At 46.8% G+C, this 22,930-nt stretch overlaps 1 protein-coding gene across 2 annotated transcripts in view; it reads right to left on the bottom strand.

Moving 5' to 3' along the window:
- NDRG3 (NDRG family member 3) overlaps positions 1-22,229 on the bottom strand; it is a 113,116-nt gene extending 90,887 nt beyond the window's left edge. For both annotated transcript variants that reach the window (XM_073562909.1, XM_073562910.1), the window contains exon 1: positions 22,072-22,229. The gene's annotated coding sequence lies outside the window, so the exon portion shown is untranslated. The remainder of the gene's footprint in view (positions 1-22,071) is intronic.
- Positions 22,230-22,930: the final 701 nt, after the last annotated feature.

Genomic DNA, 22,930 nt, shown 5'->3' with positions numbered 1-22,930 from the left:
AACCCTAACCCTTAACCCTTAACCCTAGCCCAACCCTTAACCCTAGCCCAACCCTTAACCCTAGCCCAACCCTTAACCCTAGCCCAACCCTTAACCCTAGCCCAACCCTAGCCCAACCCTTAACCCTAGCCCAACCCTTAACCCTAGCCCAACCCTTAACCCTAGCCCAACCCTAGCCCAGCCCTTAACCCTAGCCCAACCCTTAACCCTAGCCCAACCCTAGCCCAACCTTAACCCTTAACCCTAGCCCAACCCTAGCCCAACCTTAACCCTTAACCCTAGCCCAACCCTAACCCTTAACCCTTAACCCTAGCCCAACCCTTAACCCTAGCCCAACCCTTAACCCTAGCCCAACCCTTAACCCTAGCCCTTAACCCTAGCCCAACCCTAGCCCAACCTTAACCCTTAACCCTAGCCCAACCCTTAACCCTAGCCCAACCCTAGCCCAACCTTAACCCTTAACCCTAGCCCAACCCTTAACCCTAGCCCAACCCTAGCCCAACCCTTAACCCTAGCCCAACCCTAGCCCAACCTTAACCCTAGCCCAACCCTAACCCTTAACCCTAGCCCAACCTTAACCCTAGCCCAACCCTAACCCTTAACCCTAGCCCAACCCTAGCCCAACCTTAACCCTAGCCCAACCCTAACCCTTAACCCTAGCCCTTAACCCTTAACCCTAGCCCTTAACCCTTAACCCTAGCCCAACCCTAACCCTTAACCCTAGCCCAACCCTAACCCTTAACCCTTAACCCTAGCCCAACCCTAACCCTTAACCCTAGCCCAACCCTAACCCTTAACCCTTAACCCTAGCCCAACCCTTAACCCTAGCCCAACCCTTAACCCTAGCCCAACCCTTAACCCTAGCCCAACCCTAGCCCAACCTTAACCCTTAACCCTAGCCCAACCCTAGCCCAGCCCTTAACCCTAGCCCAACCCTTAACCCTAGCCCAACCCTAGCCCAACCTTAACCCTTAACCCTAGCCCAACCCTTAACCCTAGCCCAACCCTAGCCCAACCTTAACCCTTAACCCTAGCCCAACCCTTAACCCTAGCCCAACCCTTAACCCTAGCCCAACCCTAGCCCAACCCTTAACCCTAGCCCAACCCTAGCCCTTAACCCTAGCCCAACCCTTAACCCTAGCCCAACCCTAACCCTTAACCCTAGCCCAACCCTAGCCCAACCTTAACCCTAGCCCAACCCTAACCCTTAACCCTAGCCCAACCCTAACCCTTAACCCTTAACCCTATCCCAACCCTTAACCCTAGCCCAACCCTTAACCCTTAACCCTTAACCCTAGCCCAACCCTAGCCCAACCCTTAACCCTAGCCCAACCCTTAACCCTAGCCCAACCCTAACCCTTAACCCTAGCCCAACCCTAACCCTTAACCCTAGCCCAACCCTAACCCTTAACCCTAGCCCAACCCTAACCCTTAACCCTAGCCCAGCCCAACCCTTAACCCCAGCCCAACCCTTAACCCCAGCCCAACCCTTAACCCCAGCCCAACCCTTAACCCCAGCCCAACCCTTAACCCCAGCCCAGCCCTTAACCCTAGCCCAGCCCTTAACCCTAGCCCAGCCCTTAACCCTAGCCCAGCCCTTAACCCTAGCCCAGCCCTTAACCCTAGCCCAGCCCTTAACCCTAGCCCAGCCCTTAACCCTAGCCCAGCCCTTAACCCTAGCCCAGCCCTTAACCCTAGCCCAGCCCTTAACCCTAGCCCTTAACCCCAGCCCTTATGGAAAACTGAAAAAAAAAAAATATTTTTTTATTTCATTATGTGTGCCTATATAAGGGGGTGATAAACGGGGGGGGGGGGGGGGGGGGTTATGTACTATTTTTATTATTTTGATCACTATGATCGTTTATCATAGTGATCAAAATAATGAATGGAATCTGCCAGCCGGAGCCAGCAGATTCCCGGCGGGCGCACTGAGCATGCGCCCGCCATTTTCAAGATGGCGGCGCCCATCGAATGACGCCGGCGGGCGCGGGACCACCGGGAGGGGACGGAGGACAAGGGAGAGGTACCGTGAGGGGACCGGGGACCCTATTTCTCTATCCTCTGATGTGCGATCACATCAGAGGAAAGAGAAATGAAATGTAAAATCGCGGCTTTTTTTTTTTTTGCGGTCGCCGTTATAGGGTTAATAACGGCGATCGCAAAAGCGGGGGTCGGTAAAAACCGACCGATTCATGTTCTCTGGGGTCTCGGCTACCCCTGGCAGCCGAGACCCCGGAGAAAATCCGACACTGGGGGGCGCTATTCACTTAAATCACAGCGCCGTGAATTAACGGCGCTGTGGTTTAAGTACCCTTAATTACCGCCGTTAAAAGGCGTATCGGCGGTCGTTAAGGGGTTAATTTACCACCACAGAACTTCAACCTTAGATTGAATGCATGTGCTACAATACTGCGATAAGAGTATTAGGCTATGTGCCCACGATGCGATTTTTAAGCGTTTTTGCCGCGATTCGGCGCGAAAACATTTAAAAATCTTGTACATGACGCACCCCATGCATTCCGCACATGCTGTGCTAATGCTGCGCTTTTTTCCGCGGCGGAATCGCATCGCGGAAAAAAAAAAAAAAAAAATAGCAGCATGCTCATTCTTTTGTGTGAAATCGCAAAGAATTGCCGCGATTCCGCACCCATAGGAATGCATGAGAATCGCTTACTTCCCGCATGTGGCTATGCCCACCATGCAGGTAGTTAAGCGTCTCATGTGCTGTTGGTACCCACAGTGTGGAGGAGAGGAGACTGTCCTCCAGGCCCTGGGTACCATACCCCAGTAATTAAAAAAAAAAAATCTGGGTATATTTACCTTCCGACGTCCCGCGCTGCCATCCCGGGCCTCAGCGTTCCCAGTAATGCCTTGCGGCAAGGCCCTGTAATGACGTGGTCTCGTGAGCTCGCTATAGCAACGCGAGACCAACGTCACAGGTCTCGCAAGGCATTACTGGGAACGCTGAGGCCCGGGATGGCAGCGCGGGACGTCGGAAGGTAAATATACCCAGATTTTTTATTTTTCAATTATTTTTTAGATTCTTTTTACGATTGATGCCGCATAGGCAGCCTCAATAGTAAAAGCCTGGTCACACTTGTCAAACACTGTTTGACGAGTGACAACCTGTCAATCACATTCCAAGTGATGCTTCAAATCGCTTGGAAAGTGCTTGAATATCGCACGTGAAAATCGCGGCAAAATCGCGATCATAATCGTGGTAAAATCGGGCGGAAAAAGCCACACGATTTCTGGGAAGGAGTCCTGTTTTCAGTGTCCGGATTTAAACGCTACGTGGGCACATAGCCTGAGAGTAGATCTTTACTGTTAGGGCAGTGAGAATCTGGAATTCCTTGCATGAGGAGGTGGTGATGGGTTCAAGAGATGCCTGGATGTCGTCTTGGAGCGTAACAATATTGTATCTTACAGTTATTAGGGTCTTTAGAAGGACGTAGATCTGGGGATTTAGACGGATGGAATATAGCCTGGACTGGATGGACAAATGTCTTTTTTCAGCCTTGCTAACTATGCTATGTTACCATGTTAAAATGAGTGAAGCACTGGCTGGGATTTATTGAAGACAAAGGATGGAGGGAAGGAATGATGGGTGGTTAACTGGAGCATCACTTTGGCTTCAATCAGAAAATGTCAGCAACATTTAAGAGATTAAACAGCAGCAATCCAAGCCAGTTGAGGTCTCTGGTTAGCAGCAGGTGCCAGATAGATATCACAGCCTGCATCTGCCAGTTATGTGGGCTCAGAGCCAGCTCCTCACATTGGCACCTGATGTACAGATAAGGCTGGTTTTCACATTAGCGTTTCTTTTAGTGCAGCGCATGGGGCACACCCTATCGCATGCGCCATGAGCCCCTATGTTTAACATGGCGTTCGCACGGTGTAGCGCTTGCATGCATTAGTTTTCGTGCTCATGCGCTTTTTCCAGGTGTGCAGCTAGACGCAACATGTTGCATTTTTTGTTCCGCCCAACCTGGTTAAAAATAAACGCATGCGATCGCATGCACACGGAATGCGCCAAAATAACACATTAGTCTATGGGATCACAGGCGTGCGCATTAACAAGCGCATGCCAGCGTTTTTGATCGCATGCGATTTTAGCATAAACATGTCTAGACACTGGTTTAAACCACCCCCTACACAAAGAAATATTGTTGGGGGGGGGGGGGGGGTAGTGTAGATAAAAGGTGTTGGTACTGGCAGACCACTACTCTATAGACAGCCTGGAAGAGACAATAGCGTCCTGTCCTGAAATGTGGAGAGAAGCAACTTCAAGAATGAGTATTCTAAACCTAATGTCTGCCTGTCCTTTTTTAAATTTATTATGTACTAATGTCTTTTTATTGCAGCATGTCTTCTGGGGAGGAATGTAGACCGGCCCGTGGTGAACTGGCCCAAGCAGTGTGTGAAGTGAGTACTTTCCTGCCCTACAGTCTGGGCAAGTATTCGCTGTCACATCTACACATGTACCAAATTAATTTTTTGTTCTTTTTCAGACGTCATCGTCCACAGCAAGTGAAGACGAACAGCAGGAGCAGCCAGTCCAAGTGCCGGCGGGGAGATGGCCTGTAAGTATAGACTGGACTGTGATTGTGTTTTTTTCCCCCCTACCCCCTCCCAGCAGGTTTTGGCACATTTGGAATGCCTCATCCCCAACCATTACAAATGGCTGTGGTGGATCTTCGGTGTGGGGAAGAGGCCATGGCATAGAGAAATTAAAATGGTTGCCATACAACCGACAGCCCATGTCCGAGTTCTTAAAAGCCTGCGAGTCATCACCCTGGCCAAATGCCCCAATGTACACTGCAACAAACCGAGTCTGCATCCACAATGGCCATGAGTACTGTAGAAAAGTACTTTTTGTAGTTATAGTACTCCGATCCACTTCTTTTGGGTTTGATTATCCGGATGTGTTTCCCATCCACCGCTTCCAAACAGTTGGGGAAATTGCAGACTGTCCAGAATTTTTTTGGCAATATCAATCCACTTTTCCACAGTGGGCATGGGCATAAATTCTGGACAGAGAACATCCCACAAAGCCCAGCAGGTGTCCACAACTATTCCTAACAAGGTGGAGATTCCAAGCCAGTACTGGAAGTGGAGTGAAGATAGGGTCTCTCCAGTAGCCAGGAATCTGCCAAACAGAGAAAGAACAAAAACTACTATTTATGTCAAGGTTTTTTTAAAAAACACTGAAATGAAAAAATATTAGTACATGGCGTAACAATAATTCTGCAGGCTTTTGTTTACTACATGGCAGAACAAAAACAATTATGCAGGCATTGGTTTCTAAATATTACGTACCGTAAAGTGACCAGGAGCCGTTCCTCAGGACTAATTGCACGACGGAGCTGTGTGTCCTGTCTACGGATGGCTCCTTGAATACGAGAAAGCAAATCTCTGAAGCTTTCTTGGGACATCCAGGTATAGTCACTAAATTTCGCCGGGTTTCCCTGAAGCTCACTGTAGAGGGTGTGGTACGCTCCACAGCTCTCCCGGACTTCAATAAATCTGATGTTTCCAAAAATGCCGTCGCTGCCATCTTTGCTGTCTCTCTCCTTTTGTTGCTGGCAAGCAAATGCCTGAGACAGCGCGATGTCCAGATCCAAGTTGAAGCGAAAACTTCCAGCGCAGATCCATGTTGACAAAGGAAAAAGCAACAAAATCTGAAGAATTCAGCTGTAAACAGGGTCTATATAAAGAATTCCCATGACACGCCCACTGGTGTCCCATTGGTGGAGTCTGTTTCAAGAATTTTTCAAGGATTTTCCTCCTGGGAAATGTGACGCATGCGCCTAAAAGACGCAAACGCATGCAAAAACACAAAAATGCTGCTTTTGTGGTCATGCGCACTCTGATGCGTCTAAAAATCACTGTTTACAAGCGTTTTTTGCTTGCGTTTCAAGTGCGCACGAAACACTGCGCAAAAAGGCGTAAATGTGAAACTAGCCTTCGTCACATTACATAACCGAAAGGGTTTTTCAACCAAGATATTGGAACCTGTAAAACTAGCTCAATATTCCTCCATTGCTTGTTCCCACCATAACAAGCCCATTGGTTGACAAGTGCTTCTGGTTGCCTGCACTACCCGACATCCTCATGAGAAGGCAGCACACGCTCGGCCTCCCACAATCTCCTGAAAAGATACACGGGTGCTGGTTTTATAACCCACTGTGGGGCAGATCAGCTCCTGAGCACAGCATATCAATGGTGATGTCAGGAAGTATGGTAAATACCGTATGTACTCGTGTACAAGTCGAGACTTTCAGCCCATTTTTTTGGGCTGAAAGTCCCCCTCTCGGCTTACACACTAGTCATATTGAGAGTCGGCGGGGGGAGGAGGAGCAGAGGTGTCAGACGATACTTGCCCCCTCCTGGCGCGGTCTCTGAAGGCCCCCCCGCTTCTCCACAGTCTCCCTTCAGCGGTCATGTGGTACTGCTCATTAAACTCATGAATATGCGCATATTCACATGTATTGAGCGGTATCACGTTACCGCTGAAGGCAGGAAGGGAGACCAGAGAAGCGTGTCTGCAGAGAGTATAGCGATATTCACCTGTCTGGGGTCTATCACTGCTCACCGCTGTCTTGCTACACCCTGTGTTAGTGACGTTTAGGCAGCAGAGGAAGCGATGTGGTTAGTACGCGCCGCATCCTCTGCTGGCTGAACAGTCACTGACACAGGAAGCAGCAGACAGCGGTGAGCACGAGTATATATGGTATATGCAACAAAAGCTTAGCTTTTTTTCACACCGAATCCCTTGCATAGACATTTTAGTATAGGGTTCTATCAATTTCAGAAGTACATTGGCCAAGGGGAAACAGACAAAACAAATAAGAGTCCACCACTCAATTCCCAGATTTCTGACTGCACCGCAGCCCCTTGTCAGCTTGCAGGGATAACATCCCAAAACCATGTGAGCAAGAAGCCAGTACCAGACCAGTGTCTTATGAGTCATGAACAGGGAGTAAAGACATGGTCTGAACCCAGGCATCACTGGAGAGAGGACCACCTTAACATACAGCCTACTCCTGTACACAGCACACTCAGCAGATCACTGTTTGGGTCCTCTAGATGGGACCCAAAGCAATAGACACTTATGCCACATTCTGTGAACACCATTAATTGACTAAAGGAGGGTAACCATACCATCTGTATGAATGGAATAAGTCTTTATTCTAATTTACCAGGTACAACTTTGAGCAGTGCAATTTAGTAGACAAGGGGCAGAGATGGTACATTCATGAATATACATTACATGTGGAAAAGCAGCCAGCAGCTTCATTAATTGGAGTGATAATGAAAATGATTGCACGGCTGTAAAGTCTTTCTAAGTAATTTGCAAGATTTCAGGTTATATTTACACCTCGGATTAGATGCCTTCATTAAGGTTTTATAAATACACCCGAGAACAAAAGACCTGGTAGGCACATCTAGGACTGCAGAGATCCAGGAGTGATCAAGAAGAAAAGACTGCTGAAACAAAGGAAAATAATGAAGGCGTACAGGTTGTATGGGTTACAAGTGGCTCTACTCCCTGTATAATGGAGACATAACACCTAAACGTCCCTTAGGCTTTGTGTGCACGTTGAGTGCTTGTTTGCAGAAATTTCTGCAAGGCTTCTCCATCTCTTGGCAGGAAAAATGCTGCAAGCAAAAACTCATTTTTGCAGTGATTTGGTGCATATTTTTGCACTACATTGAATGCTTTTTTTGAGCTAAATAAAGATATTAAAAAAAAAAAAAAAAAAAAAAAGTTGTGATGTAATTTCTTGGCTGAACACCAAAATTTTTCATGCTGATTCAGTGTGGCATCAAGGTAATGGGATTGGGGCAGCAGCAGCTGTCATTGACACATAGCTCTAGGCTTAGTAATGAAAAGGTGTCAGCCCGACACCCTCATTACTAAACCGATAAGTAAACACACAGTCACCAGCCTAGGAGCATTAACAGAAGGAAGGTACATTTGCTGTCTGGCTACAGCCTCTGTTAATTTTAACCCCTTTCTGCCATGTGACGTACTACCCAGTCCATGTACCCTGGGACTTAATTCCCAGGGACAGGATAGTATGTCACAGCGATCAGCGGCGCCCACGTGGTGAGCGCCGCTGATCGCGGCCAGGTGTCAGCTGATTATCACAGCTGACACCCGGCACAGTGTCAGGGCCGGTCACGGACCGCCCCCGACATGTTAACCCCTTGCACTCCACGATCAAACACGATTCCAGTGTACCGGGGGTTAAAGGGAAGCATCGGCAGGGAGGGGCTCCCTCCGTGCTTCCCTGAGCCCCCCACAGCAGCGCAATGTGCAGCGCTGCTGTGGGGGGGGGCTCCATCCCTGCAGGTCCCCGAATCCAAGATGGCGACTGGGACCTTCAGGGGCCGGCTTCCTCAGTGCATGCAAAGCGCAGGCACGAGGAAGCCTTGTGCCGTGCCTGTGACAGATCAGCGATCTGTCACATGACAGTTATGTCCCCCCTGGGATAATGTAGTAAAGTTTAAAAAAAAAAAAGTGTAAAAAAAAAAAAAAAAACCGCTAAATTAAAAAAAAACAATTCCCTAATAAATTCGTTTTTTGGAAATAAATAAAAATACAAAAAACAAAAGTACACATATTTGGTATCGCCGCGTCCGTAACGACCTGCCCTATAAAACTGTCCCATTAGTTAACCCCTTTAGCGAACCCCTTAAAAAATAAAATTAAAAAACGAAGCAAAAAATAATGACTTATCATATCGAACAAAAAGTGCAATAACGCGCAAAAAGACGCATATAAAAATATCCATGGTACCGCTGAAAACGTCATCTTGTCCCGCAAAAAATGAGCCGCCATACAGCATCAGCAAAAAAAAAAAAAAAAAAAAAAAAAAGTTATAGCTCGCAGAATAAAGCGATGCAAAAATAATTTATACAAAATGTTTTTCATTGCATAAAAGCGCCAAAAACAAAAAAACAACAAGTGAGGTATCGCTGTAACCGTACCGACCTGAAGAATAAACGCACCCCCCAAAAGAAATTCATGAAGTGCTGGTTTTTGTTCATTCGGCCTCCCAGAAATCAGAATAAAAAGCGATCAAAAGATGTCATGTGCCCGAAAATGATACCAATAAAAATGTCAACTCGTCCCGTAAAAAATAAGACCTCACATGATTCGGTGGGTGAAAATATGGAAAAATTATACCTCTCAATATGTGGTGATGCAAAAACTATTTTTACAATAAAAAGCGTCTTTTAGTGTGTGACAGCCGCCAAACATAAAAACCGCCATAAATAGTAAATCAAACCCCCTGTTATCACCCCCTTAGTTAGGGAAAAATAATAAAATTAAGAGAAAATGTATTTCCATTTTCGGGTTAGGGCTAGAGTTACAATTGGGGGGGGTTTCCACTGTTTGAGCACATCAGGTGCTCTCCAAATGCAACATGGCGTCTGATCTTAATTCCAGCCAATTCTGCGTTGAAAAAGTCAATTGGCGCTCCTTCCCTTACAAGCTCTGCCATGCGCCCAAATAGTGTTTTACCCCCATATATGGGGAATTAGCCTTAGGAAAATAAAAGATTGGGGGCAAAAAAAATTTTCTTTTTACGCCCGGGCGTTCTAAACTTCTGTGAAGCACTTGGGGGTTCAAAGTGCTCACCACACATCTAGATAAGTTCCTTAGGGGGTCTAGTTTCCAAAATGGGGTCACTTGTGGGGGGTTTCCACTTACATCAGGGGCTCTCCAAAAGCAACATGACACCTGCAGACCATTCCATCAAAGTCTGCATTCCAAAACGTCACTACTTCCCTTCCGAGACCTGACGTGTGCCCATACAGTAGTTTTATCCCACATATGGGGTATCAGTGTACTCAGGACAAATTGAACAACAACTTTTGGGGTCCAATTACTCCTGGTACCCTTGGGAAAATTAAAAAAAAAAAAAATAAAAATAAAAAATTGGTGACTAAAAGATCATGTTTGTGGAAAAAATACGATTTTTCCATTTTCACACCTGGGCATTATAAACTTCTGTGAAGCACTGGGGGGGTTCAAAGTGCTCACCAAACATCTAAATGAGTTCCTTGGGGGGGGGGGGGGGGGGGGCAGTCTAGTTTCCAAAATGGTGTAGTGTGTGTGTGTGTGTGTGTGTGTGTGTGTGTGTGTGTGTGTGTGTGTGTGTGTGTGTGTGTGTGTGTGTGTGTGTGTGTGTGTGTGTGTGTGTGTGTGTGTGTGGGGTTTCACTGCTTTGGTACATCAGGGGCTTTCCAAACGCGACAGTGTCCAATCTCAATTCCAGACAAAAAAGTCAAATGGCGCTGCTTCCCTTCTGAGCTCTGCTATGCGCCCAAATAGTCATTTACACCCACATATGCGGTATCAGCGTACTCAGGACAAATTGCACAATAACTTTTAGGGTCCTGTTACCCTTGGGAAAATAAAAATTGGGGGTGAAAAGATCATTTTTTTTTTTTTTTTTAATTGTACCACTGTGCGTTATAAACTTCTGTGAAGCCCTTGTGGGTTCAACGTTCTCACCACACTGTATAGGTACATCAGGGGCTCTCCAAACGTGACATGGCATCCGATCTGAATTCCAGCCAATTTTGCATTGAAAAAGTCAAACGGCGCTCCTTCCCTTCTGAGCTCTGCCATGCGCTGAGGTTCCCCCCACATATCAGGTATCAGCGTACTGAGGACAAACTGCACAATAACTTTTGCAGTCCAATTTCTCCTTTTACCCTTGGTAGAATAAAAATTAAACCAGACATTTTTTTTGTGAAAAAAGTTAAATGTTCATTTTTTTTTTTTTAAATATTCAAAAAATTCCTGTGAAGCACCTGAAGGGTTAATAAGCTTCTTGAATGTGGTTTTGAGCACCTTAAGTGGTGCAGTTTAGAATGGAGTCACTTGGGTATTTTCTATCATATAGACCCCTCAGAGTGGCTTCAAATGTGATGTGGTCCATAAAAATAAAATGGTGTTGCAAAAAATGAGAAATCGCTGGTCAACTTTTAACCCTTATAACTTCCTAACAAAAGTTGTGCTGATGTAAAGTGAACATGTGGGAAATGTTACTTACTAAGTTTTTTGTGTGTCATATCTCTGATTTAAGGGCATAAAAATTCAAAGTTGGAAAATTGCGGAATTTTAAAAATTTTCGCCAAATTTCCGTTTTTTTTCATAAAAACGCAAGTTATTTGAATGAATTTTTACCACTAACATGAAGTACAATATGTCACGAGAAAAGAATGTCAGCATCACCAGGATCCATGAAGCGTTTCAGAGTTATTACCTCATAAAGGGACAGTGGTCAGAATTGTAAAAATTTGCCTGGTCATGAATGTGCAAACCACCCTTGGGGGTTAAAAAAAAAAAATAAATAAAAAAAACAACCACACGTCGGGTACCCCTATAAATAACCAGCAAAGGCTATGCAGACAGCTGTGAGCCGATAATAGCCTAGGAAGGGGCTGTGGATATTGGCCCCTACCAGACTAGAGACATCAGGTCTCAGCTGCCCCAGAAAAGTCACATTGCTCTTCCCACTTGCCCTGTAGCAGTGGCAAGTGGGGTTGATGTCACCTGACAATGCAAAGAGGACATCAAGCCCACAGGTTAGTAATGGAGAGGTGTCTAAAGGTACTGTCACAAAAAGCGATGCACCAGCAATCCCGACAACGATATGACCCAGTAAGGATCGCTGGTGCATCGCTAAGTGGTTGCTAGTGAGCTGCCAGACAGGCAGATCTCACTAGCGATGTAGCGACGCAGCAGCGGCCGTTACTTACCTGTCAGACGCAGCGATGAAGACGTCCTCCCGCCCGCTTCCACGTGTCGCTTGTCGGCGCCAGCAAGAAGCCCAGCAGGAAGCGGCTGACGAGAAACGGCCCAGGTCGTTCTCGCGCGATCAGCGATAGCAAGCGGGGAAGCCGGTCGGCAGCAAGTATCACACATAGCGATATTGCTAGCAATATCGCTGCTGCGTCACAAAATCGGTGACACTTTAGCAATATTGCTAGCGATATCACTTAGTGTGACGGGGCCTTTAGTCCAAGGCTGGACAACTTCTTTAAAATGTTAAAGACAGCTTGAGGCTACTGCAATTAATATACTGCCAATTCTTCAGCACTGACAGACTCTGCATGCGATCAGTGGATGGAAACATTCTAGTATACATCCAGAGCCTAAAAATCTTTTGTAAAATAGAATGGAGGGATACAGCCAACGAAAGAGGGAGAACCTAGTGCAACTACTAGTGGAAAGGAATGGGCCAACTGTATACACAGCATGAAGTTAAAGTAGTGCAGTAATGGTGGCGACTGACAGGACCCACAACTACAAGACCTCCGCTCACGACTATGACACTAGCACAATGAGCTGCTAAGAACAGTGCCAGATTACATATACGACCCTGTTTCAGATACAGTGAATGATCTGTAAACTGGCCATTAAATGGACAGACAAGCATGTTCCATCTTACAAAGTAAGTTAACCCCTAGTCACTCCCCAATTAAAAATCTAACGGGTAACCTTTCCATGTGGAGTGTAACAAGCCAGTGTGAGGAGTCAAATAGGCCATACTACTGGTGAAATTAAATATGCAAATTGTCTATGGAGGAAGAGGATCTGAACCCCAATGCCACCCACTAGAAGTAGCAATCTTATACTTCAGAAGGGTAAATAGATATTAAATTTGGTGATTTCTAATGAGTGGCATAATAGTTCTAGTACTTTTACTCTCTGAAGAGACAACTTGCATTACTAATTGACAATGGAACATAATCTGGAGAAAACATCCAGTCCCCTGCATGACTGTTTGTAGAACATGCAGAAAATGTTGAGTGGGATCATCTCACATTCACAAAATGCCAGCTGATAGCCTTTTATTCTTAGCTGGGCTAAGAGGGACATCAATGAATGGATGGAACTGCACATGTATGACCACCAGTCCTGTTCCTGTGGCCAGGGAAACAATTCAGAGTCAGTGTCTCCCATTCTAGAGACAGCTGAGGGTTGAGGACTTTAGGGCTGCATCTATTAGACACTTATGGCCTATTATAAGTCATAAATGTCTAATGACAGTACCCTCTTTCATATCAGGGCTGTGGAGTGTCCATTTTGGAGGAGTCATTATACAAATGGATCTACTCAGACAATATATAATAAATTGGGTGCAGTAGTACAATGCAGGATGTGCTGTAATGTTTCATAAGAATTTGAGAGAGTTATGAAGTGTCCTATAAATGTCTGTTCCTGATCTAAGGATCTAGGCTTTCCTAGTGGAAATGGATCTGTGCTACTGTAAGGAGGTGGCAGGGGAACCTCAGCTGCCTCCTCTCTATTACACATTGAGCCCACGTGGTTCGGCAAACTTTAACGGGCTGTACATAATAGTTCAGGGATAGAAGGAGTTAGAAAGTTGGCCAGTCCAACAGGCTGACCGGGACGAGATTTCCTGTTCTCGCACCATAGCCTGGGCAGGCTTGCCAATGGCAGGATGCTCTTCACTGCAAGTAGCAGAGGATGCCCTGGTCGGGGGGGGGGGGGGGGGGGGGGGGGGGTTGACACTACACAAGCTGTTACGGACTGTCCGGCAGTGTGGACGGGTCCAGGTGTTGTGGAAAGTAAAGTAAAGGTTTCACTTTGGAGCAGAACTGTTGACTGTGGTGTTTTCCTATATGCTCACCCCCAACAGATAGAGTAAGCGTCTGATGGAGGTAACTGACTGTACCGCAGGACTGCAACTACACTCGTCGTGTGAAAGGGGCTGGGGTGCTCACAGACTGTCTTAGTGAACTCAACCATGACTACCACCCCGTGCCCCCTTGTTACACTACACTTTATGTACATGCTCAGTATGAGGCTGTGTAGTCGGAGTCAGGGAAATTGAGTAGTTGAAATTTTGTCTTACCGAATCCGCATCACTGATATAGTCCTGCTCTGACTCCCATTGCCTCTTTTTGATGCAATTGCAAGGGACCGATGGGATGTCATGGCAGCAGGGGGGCCTAATGACAATGTCAGCTTGTGGGGATGGGAAGCCAAAAAAAAAAAAAAAAACCCAGGAGCCTTTATGATATGTCACTAGAATGATACATTTAGGCTGAGTGCACACGTACTTTTTTGCCCTGCGGATTTTTCCACGCAGAATTTACGTAATCCGCAGGTCAAATGACCTGCATTTTTCCTGCAGATTTCTTCCATTTTTAATGCAGTTTTCCCCCTGCGGATTTGGAGACAGGGGAGGTGGAAAACTGCACAATAGTGGTGACATGCTGCGGATTTTGTACCGCAGGAAAACTGCGCGGAAAATCAGCAGCGTCTGCACAGCGGTTTTTTTTACATTGATTTACATGCTACTGTACATCACAATGCGGATATGCAGCGTTTCTGCGCGGAAAAATCCACTGCGGATCCGCATCGTGTGCACACAGCCTTAAAGGGGTTGTCAGAGCTTTTCACAGTCTCAGTACATATCTGGGCTGCAGAATTATGACAATAAGTAATTTACTCTGAACAGAACATCCAAGGGGGGGTGGGGGGTGGTATGGCATTGAAATGAGAACTAGTCGTAACCTCCTACTCTACTCCAAACATGCCCTCTATAGCAACAACCCCACCCTACATAGCTACAGGCCCTCCCCGTCCACATGAAGAAGCCCTCATCACACAGTAACAAATCCTCCCCCTCCAGCAGCCTCACTGCAGAGAGCAGACCACCCAGCTTCTCCTCCCCCAGACACACGCTGAACAGTGGTCTATAGAAAGTGAAAATAGTCCTGTATTCTGGGACAGGCTGCTCCCATCACTATTTGTGTCATTAGAGACACAGTGCTCACACATACACTGCACCAAATCTGCTGCAGTGTGAAGACATCAGTGACAGAGCTGTCTCATTCACAGTTCAGAGGCTTTGTCACACAACAGATTACATCGGTGACTGCCATCTCCTGTGCAGATTAGAAGCTGCAGACCCCCCCATCACACAGTCTGTTCTCACTGCTGCCAGCAGCCTGGGACAGTGAGGGGATGAATTACTGATAATGAGTTATGTATTGTAATCATGGAGTGGCCCAGAATACAGGACAATTTTCACTCTTGACTAGGTTCACTTTCCATAGATCACTGTTCAGCGTGTGTCTGGGGGAGGAGCAGCTGGGTGGTCCTGCTCTCTGCAGTGAGGCTGCTAGAGGGGGAGGATTTGTTACTGTGTGATGAGGGCTTCTTCATGTGGACGGGGAGGGCCTGTAGCTATGGAGGGTGGGGTTGTTGCTATAGAGGGCATGTTTGGAGTAGAGTAGGAGGTTACGTCTAGTTCTCATTTCAATGCCATAACACCCCCCCTTGGACGTTCTGTTCAGAATATCTAGAAAACCGTCCAAACTAGTGACAGAAAGTAAGTTACTTACTTATTTTCATAATTCTGCAGCCCAGATATGTACGGAGATTATGTGAAAAGCCCAGACAACCCCTTTAAGGCTCTTGAAAAGTGGGCCGGAATTGAAACAAATGCTGTAGACTCATGAAAACAGGTAGGATTTTTTCTTATAGGTCTTTTTTGGAGATATTAGCAACCAGATTGTTTATAGACAGCTATTCCAACTGTCCTTTGAACTTGTTTAATGCATCTCCCAATACATCAGCTCTAATCACAGGAGGCGCTGGAATGTACAGTCTACAGAACAGCCTCACAGAAACAAAGGCCAGACACTGCCCAAGTATGAACACAAGTTCTGGGAGCGCCAGGCTGACATTTCTAGCTCACTAGGAGGCCATCCCGTAGAAGAGCAATTGACCGCCACATGGACGAAAGCCAAAAGTGAAGCAAAGCAGAAGCAACCTGAACATTTAGGGGGCACATTTCAGTTAGGAGCAGCACTAGTATTTACAGTAATTCCTGGAGCAGATTATAGAGCACCTGGAGTGGTCCTTGCTTGAAGTTTTATAGCCAGAACAGAGGGACCTTCAGAACTGCTCAAACATGAACATTTCCCACAACCTTCAGGTGCTTAACTGGAATGAACTAGACAAAAAAAAAAAAAAAAACAAACACCCCACACACACACACAACATTTTACTTTAGTCCCAACTCTAGAATTTTCACAAGTGTAACAGGATGGAAAGGCCAGTTTGTTTTGCAATTTCTCTAGAGTATGCAGATACCCCATATGTGGTGAAAAACTACTGTTTGGGTGCATGGCAGGAATTTGAAGGGAACTTTTGCAGGTAAAATTGGCTGGAATAGAGCCCCTGACATAACAAAACAGTGAGATTCCTCCACAAGTGACCCCATTTTGGAAGCTACCCCTCTTGAGGAATTGATTAGGGGTATATTGAGCTTTTTTATAGCATCAAGAAATTCAAAAAAGGAAAGTAAACATTTTTTCCACTAAAATGTTAGTTCAGCCCCAAGTTTTTACATTTTTAAAAGGGACAGTAGGAGAACATGAATGGAGATTTTACTGTTCTGGTTCAACTGGCAAATATAAACTGATTAAAGGAAAAAGAAATCCCATACAATTCTTTTTGATATAATGTAAACAGACAAATAGACGACAAATGTGCAGAAGTGGCATAAGAACCTAGGATGGGCTAATTAGAGGCAGAGAGGGAACATTTAACAGAGGCACCACCCAGGCAGATGAGGGCAAAGAGGAGAAAGGAGACAAGAGAACTATACATAAAAATGATAACAGTTACATGAAGGACTAACTGCTGAGGAGAGCAGGAGAATTGGGATTAGAACCTGGGATAGATCATAGGATAGAAGTCAGAAAGGCAACATTTAATGGAGGAGCCACATAGGTATATGTGGGGATGTAATAAAGAAAAAGGGAACTCAACATAGTGGCAACTGATAAGATAGAATTAGATGAAGAAAGCATTGAATAGAAAGTAATGAAAGAGTAATGGGATTAGAACCCAGGATGAGTCTGTGAATGAGAACCAGAGGGAGGACATTAAACACAGGAGCCACCTAGGTAGATGAGGAAGAGCAGATACAAAAGGGGAAATATACACAAATGAAAAGGAGTGAAAATAAATTTTTTTTGCCAGTGGGTGAGATATTAGGAAAAGGTGCCCTATTTTTCACAGGTATATACTATTGAAAAGAAAAAGGGGGTTGAAGAGGGGGGACAAAAGAAATTGGGATTAAAATTTGCATAAATACAAAGCTGAGAAAAAAAAATTAAAAGCAATTAGTTTAAAATCAAGAAAGTTAAAAAGGATAAGAAATTGGATGCAAAACAATGTGCACATTCATTATTTGGGATAAGACATTGTGATATATTGATTTAACAATCAGAAGGGTATTAAAATTTATAGGAAAGAGGATTTGCGACCCTATGGAGCAACTGTACAGAGAAAAAAAATAAAAAATTTGTGTGAACATAAATAGAATAAAAAGAAGTAAAAATCTCAGTAACTTCATTGAGTCCATAGGGTTTAAGGGTGCTAATCCTGTATATCCAAAACATTTCTTCTCTAAGGGCCATGTCACACACAGCGACTCACCAGCGATCTGAACTTGTCAGGATCGCTGGTGAGTCGCTACATGATCGCTGGTGAGCTGCCAAACAGGCAGATCTCAGCAGCGATTAGGACAACTACACACGGGTAACAAGCGACGCACGTCTTAGTTACCAGCGCACTGGTGCAGGGAGCTGGTAACTAAGGTACACATCGGGTTTCTAAGCGCTGCTTAAAAACCCGATGTTTACCTTGGTTACCAGCTCCCGCTCGCTGATCGGTGGTCTCCCACCTGCCAGACAGCGATGCGTGCTGGCCAGTGGGAGACCAGCGATAAAAAAAAAGGTCCTGGCCATTCCAGGATGATCAGCGATACCCAGCAGGGGGGCCGGTCGCTGGTCAGTGTCACACACCGCGATCTCGCTGGTGAGATCGCTGTTGCGTCACAAAACTTGTGACTCAGCAGCGATCTCACCAGCGAGATCACTGCTGTGTGTGACGGGGGCTAAGGCCGGGGTCACACTGGGGAGGAATACGGCCAAGTGAGGCGCTAAAAGCACGCATTAGACACGGACCAATGATTCTCTATGGGGTCCCTCGCACCAGGCGTATATTTCTCATCCGTATCCTACGCTCCATGCCAATCGCAGCATGCTGCGATTGTCAGCGTACTACGCCCGTAGTACGCCAATGCAAGTCTATGGGTGCGCAAAGAATACGGATTACACACGGACCACACATCTAACCTGCGAGAAATACGAACCCGGTGTCTTCTAGCAAAGCCGGCAATTCAGTGCGCTATACAGTAAACTCACACTGACAGTTTTAATAAAGAAACAAAAGAATAGATAGAGAATATATATGCATTCTATGTGTCTAGATCTATTCTTTGGTTTCTGTTTAGAAACCCTGTCATAGGGCTCCATTATATGTCCATTCTGCAAGCCTGCGAGAAAAAATCTCGCCATACGGATTACATACGGATGCTTACATGCGCAAAATACGTGACCACACCTTGATTACAGATGACAAACGGAGCACTGTTTAGGGGCCATTCATCTGTATTACGCATGTAAAATACTGACCGTATTTTGCGTCGGTTAGTGTGACCCCAGCCTTAAGGTTTCAATAGGGGCTGGAGCTTAATTGAAATTGATTAAATTTGTGTGATAGCGATGCCTGTGGCATCCTTACCATGTAATGCTGGGATCAGCCATGCTTCATGAGACTTTTTAAAAAATTGAACCGATGTTAAGCCTTTGGGTCTGGGTGATCCTGCCCACATATTGCAGGCCGCATTGGCATTCTGTGAGGTATACGTGGGCAGGACCACCCAGACATTTATATGTTTAGTTTTCTCACTCAACCTTTAATCAATTTGTAATTGCCAGTTGAATTTCCCTCCCCTTCCTCATTTCCCTATTGTTTTAAGTGTTCCCTTTGTAATTTTCACCCATTTTGGGCCTTTAAAAGGGAATCTGTCACCCCTTTTTTCGATTATGAGCTGCCGGCACCGACATCAGGGGCTTATCTACAGCATTCTGTAATGCTGTAGATAAGTCCCCGATGTAACGTGAAAGTTAAGAAAAAAAAAGTTATTATACTCACTGGGGGGGGGGGGGGGGGTGTTGTGAGTTCATTTTCCCCTTCACCATTGAGGTCTGATGAACTCCCTCTTCTGGTGAAGGGAGGTAGTGAGGCTGAATATCAAGCACCTGGGTATGATGATGACTGGGTGACAGGAATTGCTGACTGGATATAAGGCAGCTGACGCCCTTCTGCCTTGCTGGTGATCTCTGAGGGAATCTAAGGAGACCAGTCTGATTCCTGCTCCTCAAAAGCTAAGTTTTCTGCACTGCTTTTTGCATTTGTGTTTTGTCTTGCCTTGTTTTTCTGAATTTCTGCCATTCCCTGCTGGGGTGAGTTGAATTCCTTTTTGCTCTGTCTTCAGAAAATACCTGAGTGCTGATATAGTCTTTTTGAAGCCTAGCGTCTTCAGGAAACCCCCCCCCCCCCCCCCCCATCAGCCTGTTGGCCCTTGTTTTGATAGGGTTTTGGCGGATTGCAGACAGCAGCTTTTCTATTCTGTCCTATTTAGTTAGCTTGGGCCCCATCATTTGCTCAGCCTATCTTTCTATCTGTGTGAGTGTTTTTTCATCTTGCTTCACCGTCATTATATGTTGGGGGCTGCCTATTGCTTTGGGGTCTGCTCTGGGGCAGTTTAGATTTCCCTTTCTGTCTTTAGGCTATGTAGTTCTCCGGCTGTGATCGAGAGGTCTAGGGCACCGTAGGAACCCGCCACGGCTACTGCTAGTTGTTGTTAGGTTCAGGGGTTTGCAGTCCGATAGCTGCCAACTTCTCTGGTTTTCTGGACTTAGCTAGTATTTGTTTTTTGCCTCCTACGGTGACTCATTCATAACAGGGGGGGGCGGTCTGGTCCAGCACCTCCCATCTTCATACAATACTGTCCTCTTCTTTCCTTCCTGTCGCGGCTCCTGCGCAGGTGCACTGCTCTGCCCTGTTGAGGGCAGAGCAGAATACTGCAGTGCGCAAGCGCCAGACCTCTCCAGGCACCTGTGCACTGCACCTAAATGTTGAGATCGATATTGGGCGCATTTTTTAGGGTGTTAAACGCAGGGCGGTGCAGGCAAAGCTCCTGGCTGTGAGCTGGAGTTGACCGCTGGGAGCTCTGCTTGCACGATAGCTCCCAGCGGTGATCGCGTGGGCACAGCTCCTGCGCCATGCACGATTGCCATGACGAACACGTCATCAGTCGGGAGCACCTATCAGACCATGACGTATAGGTACGCCAAATGTCATGAAGGTGTTAGATGTTGGTCAATGCCATGGCTGCACTGAGCACCTGTACTTTGTTGCAACAGTCACAGTGCTGTTGCTTTAACCCCTTAGCGACCGCCGATACACCATTTAACAGTGGTAATTAAGGGTACTAAAAGCACAGCGCCGCTAATTCATGGTGCTGTGGAGAAAGTGAATAGCGCCCCCCCAGTGTCGGATTTTCTCCGGGGTCTCGGCTGCCGGGGGTAGCAGAGACCACAGAGAACATGAATCGGTCGGTTTTTACCGACTCCGCTTTTGCAATCGCCGTTAAAAAAAAAAGTTTTGTAGATTGTGTTGTGAAATCGCTGGTCAACTTTTAATCCTTATAACTTCCCAACGAAAAAAAAAAAAAATTTTGCTTCCAAAATTGTGGTGATGTAAAGCAGACATGTGGGAAATGTTATTTATTAAGAAATTTGTGTGACATCTCTCTGATTTAAGGGCATAAAAATTTAAAGTTTTAAAATTGCAAAATTTGCCATATTTCTGTTTTTTCATAAACAAACAAGACTTATCGAAGAAATTTTACCACTAACATGAAGTACAATATGTCACGAAAAAACTCAGAATCAGCGGGATCCATTAAAGTGCACCAGAGTTATAACCTCATAAAGGGACAATGGTCAGAATTGTAGAAATTGACCTGGTCATTAAGCTGCAAACTGGCTCTGTCGCTAAGGGGTTATATGTGGCTACTCCGGGGGCACTTATACTTTGATGGCTGACAGAGTGCCACTAAACTTGCGGCAAAAGGATAAAACACAAATGTCCCAATTGGGCTGCATTCACACATTACAGTTTGAGTATTTTGTTTCTTAACTGAATGCAGAACTTTTAGGCAGCTTTTACTACGGTTACAAGAAACAGATGCATGCCCCAGAGCTTGGGAAGAGGTCTGCCCTCAACAGCTGTGCAGGCAAGGCCATAGAAGACCAATGGGCCTCTCAGAAACTGCGGTCTGCAGCCAGAAGACGCCTAGAGAAACCAACTAATGGTAGATCGGCCAAGAAGAGACCGTCAGGCGGTTGTAGGTCTACAAGTGCGGAAGCATGGCAAGTCTGCAGTGCCAGGAGAGCAACATCCCAAATAAGTCCAAGTATTAATGGGCCACAGACTATGAGGAATCCCTGCACCCAGCCTGGGCATGGACCTGAGGGCACAGGTTGTACCTCAGACCTAGAACGCCCATCACCACACCGACCTTGGAGCCATGCGGTCTGGTCAATACTTCACCTTACTAATAAGCATAGAACATGGCTGCCCCAGCTACACAGGAGGGAGAAAAGCCACCTAGCCGCATGTGACAGGTGAGCAGCGGAACGCCATCAGTCCCTCACTAGCAGCCACAGCCTCCATCTCTACCCCAGATGCCAGAACCTGGGGTCTGCGGGAGAGGGCAGTGTCTAGGTGGCCCCATGTATGGTCAGGGATGTAGGACAGCCTAGAAGGGTCAGATCTAAAGGCTTGGCTTGTGGTCAACTGATCGCAGACAAGAGGAGGATGATGGGAGAAGTGATCCAAGAGCAACAGTGCTCCTCATCAGATGAGGGGGCCAAGCGCACCGACAGCCCTGGCCGGATTATGTGCAGCAGTCACAGGCTCTGAGGAAGGGAGAGTTATCGACAGACGTCGCATACATGGCGCCTGCCGTGCGCCACCAGGTACAGTCCTACCTGTTGTGCCAATGTCGCTCGCAGCCTCAGAGCGGCGCACACACCTGCCCCTCCCCACCGCCCGCAGCGGCCCCCAGCAATGCCGCTCACCTCAGAAAGCTGCTGCAGACACCGCCGATAGCCGCGCACTCCGCCCTCGCTGCTTCTCCTCGCCGGACCGCCAGCTGTGACCCCGGGACTGACAGAATACGGCTCCGCCCTGTGCGCGGCTTTAAACCCTCATGTTACGCGGCCTCCTATTGGCCGTCTGTGACAGCTTCTCTGGGCTCTGAGAGCGCGGCGGTGATTGGTGGGCAGGACGCTGTAGTCATTTCCATGTGTTCCCGCACACAGTTCTGTCCCTATGATATGGTGGGGGAGGGGCCGGCACAATGGCACCTGAGCCTCTCCTGTCACCAGGAATGATGCGGTCATGTCCTCTCCCGTGTCACTCCGTGCTGACCAGTGGGAGCTGGACTTGTGCAGATACAGTCACTTTCCTCTGTACCATCACTAATGGCAGAGATATCAGCAGAGGCGACTATGGTACCTGAGGGGAGCCCAAGTTTTGAAGAACAGTAGGGGGACAGGTGTGGCGGGCCTCTAAATTCTGGCCATGCTCCAATCCAACCCATTTACCTTTTCTTCCTCCCCGGCATGAGATGTCAGAGGGGCGGTGAGGGGTCTTCAGGTAGCGAAGAGCGAGCGTGCTTGGGTGGTAATAGCGTCTTCGGGGTTAGTCAGGCCAAAAGACAGGGGCGGACAGCCAGACAGGGGGTTAGTCAGGCCAAAAGACAGGGGCGGACAGCCAGACGGGGTTAGTCAGGCCAAAAGACAGGGGCGGACAGCCAGTCAGGGGGTTAGTCAGGCCAAAAGACGGGCGGACAGCCAGACAGGGGGTTAGTCAGGCCAAAAGACAGGGGCGGACAGCCAGACGGGGTTAGTCAGGCCAAAAGACAGGGGCGGACAG

The sequence above is a fragment of the Dendrobates tinctorius genome, unplaced genomic scaffold, assembly GCF_039654945.1.
Source record: "Dendrobates tinctorius isolate UK_male_01 unplaced genomic scaffold, ASM3965494v1 ptg000370l, whole genome shotgun sequence".
Classification (NCBI taxonomy): domain Eukaryota; kingdom Metazoa; phylum Chordata; class Amphibia; order Anura; family Dendrobatidae; genus Dendrobates; species Dendrobates tinctorius.
The sequence above is the reverse complement of the archived record's forward strand: the minus strand, read 5'-3'. Positions and strand labels throughout refer to the sequence as shown.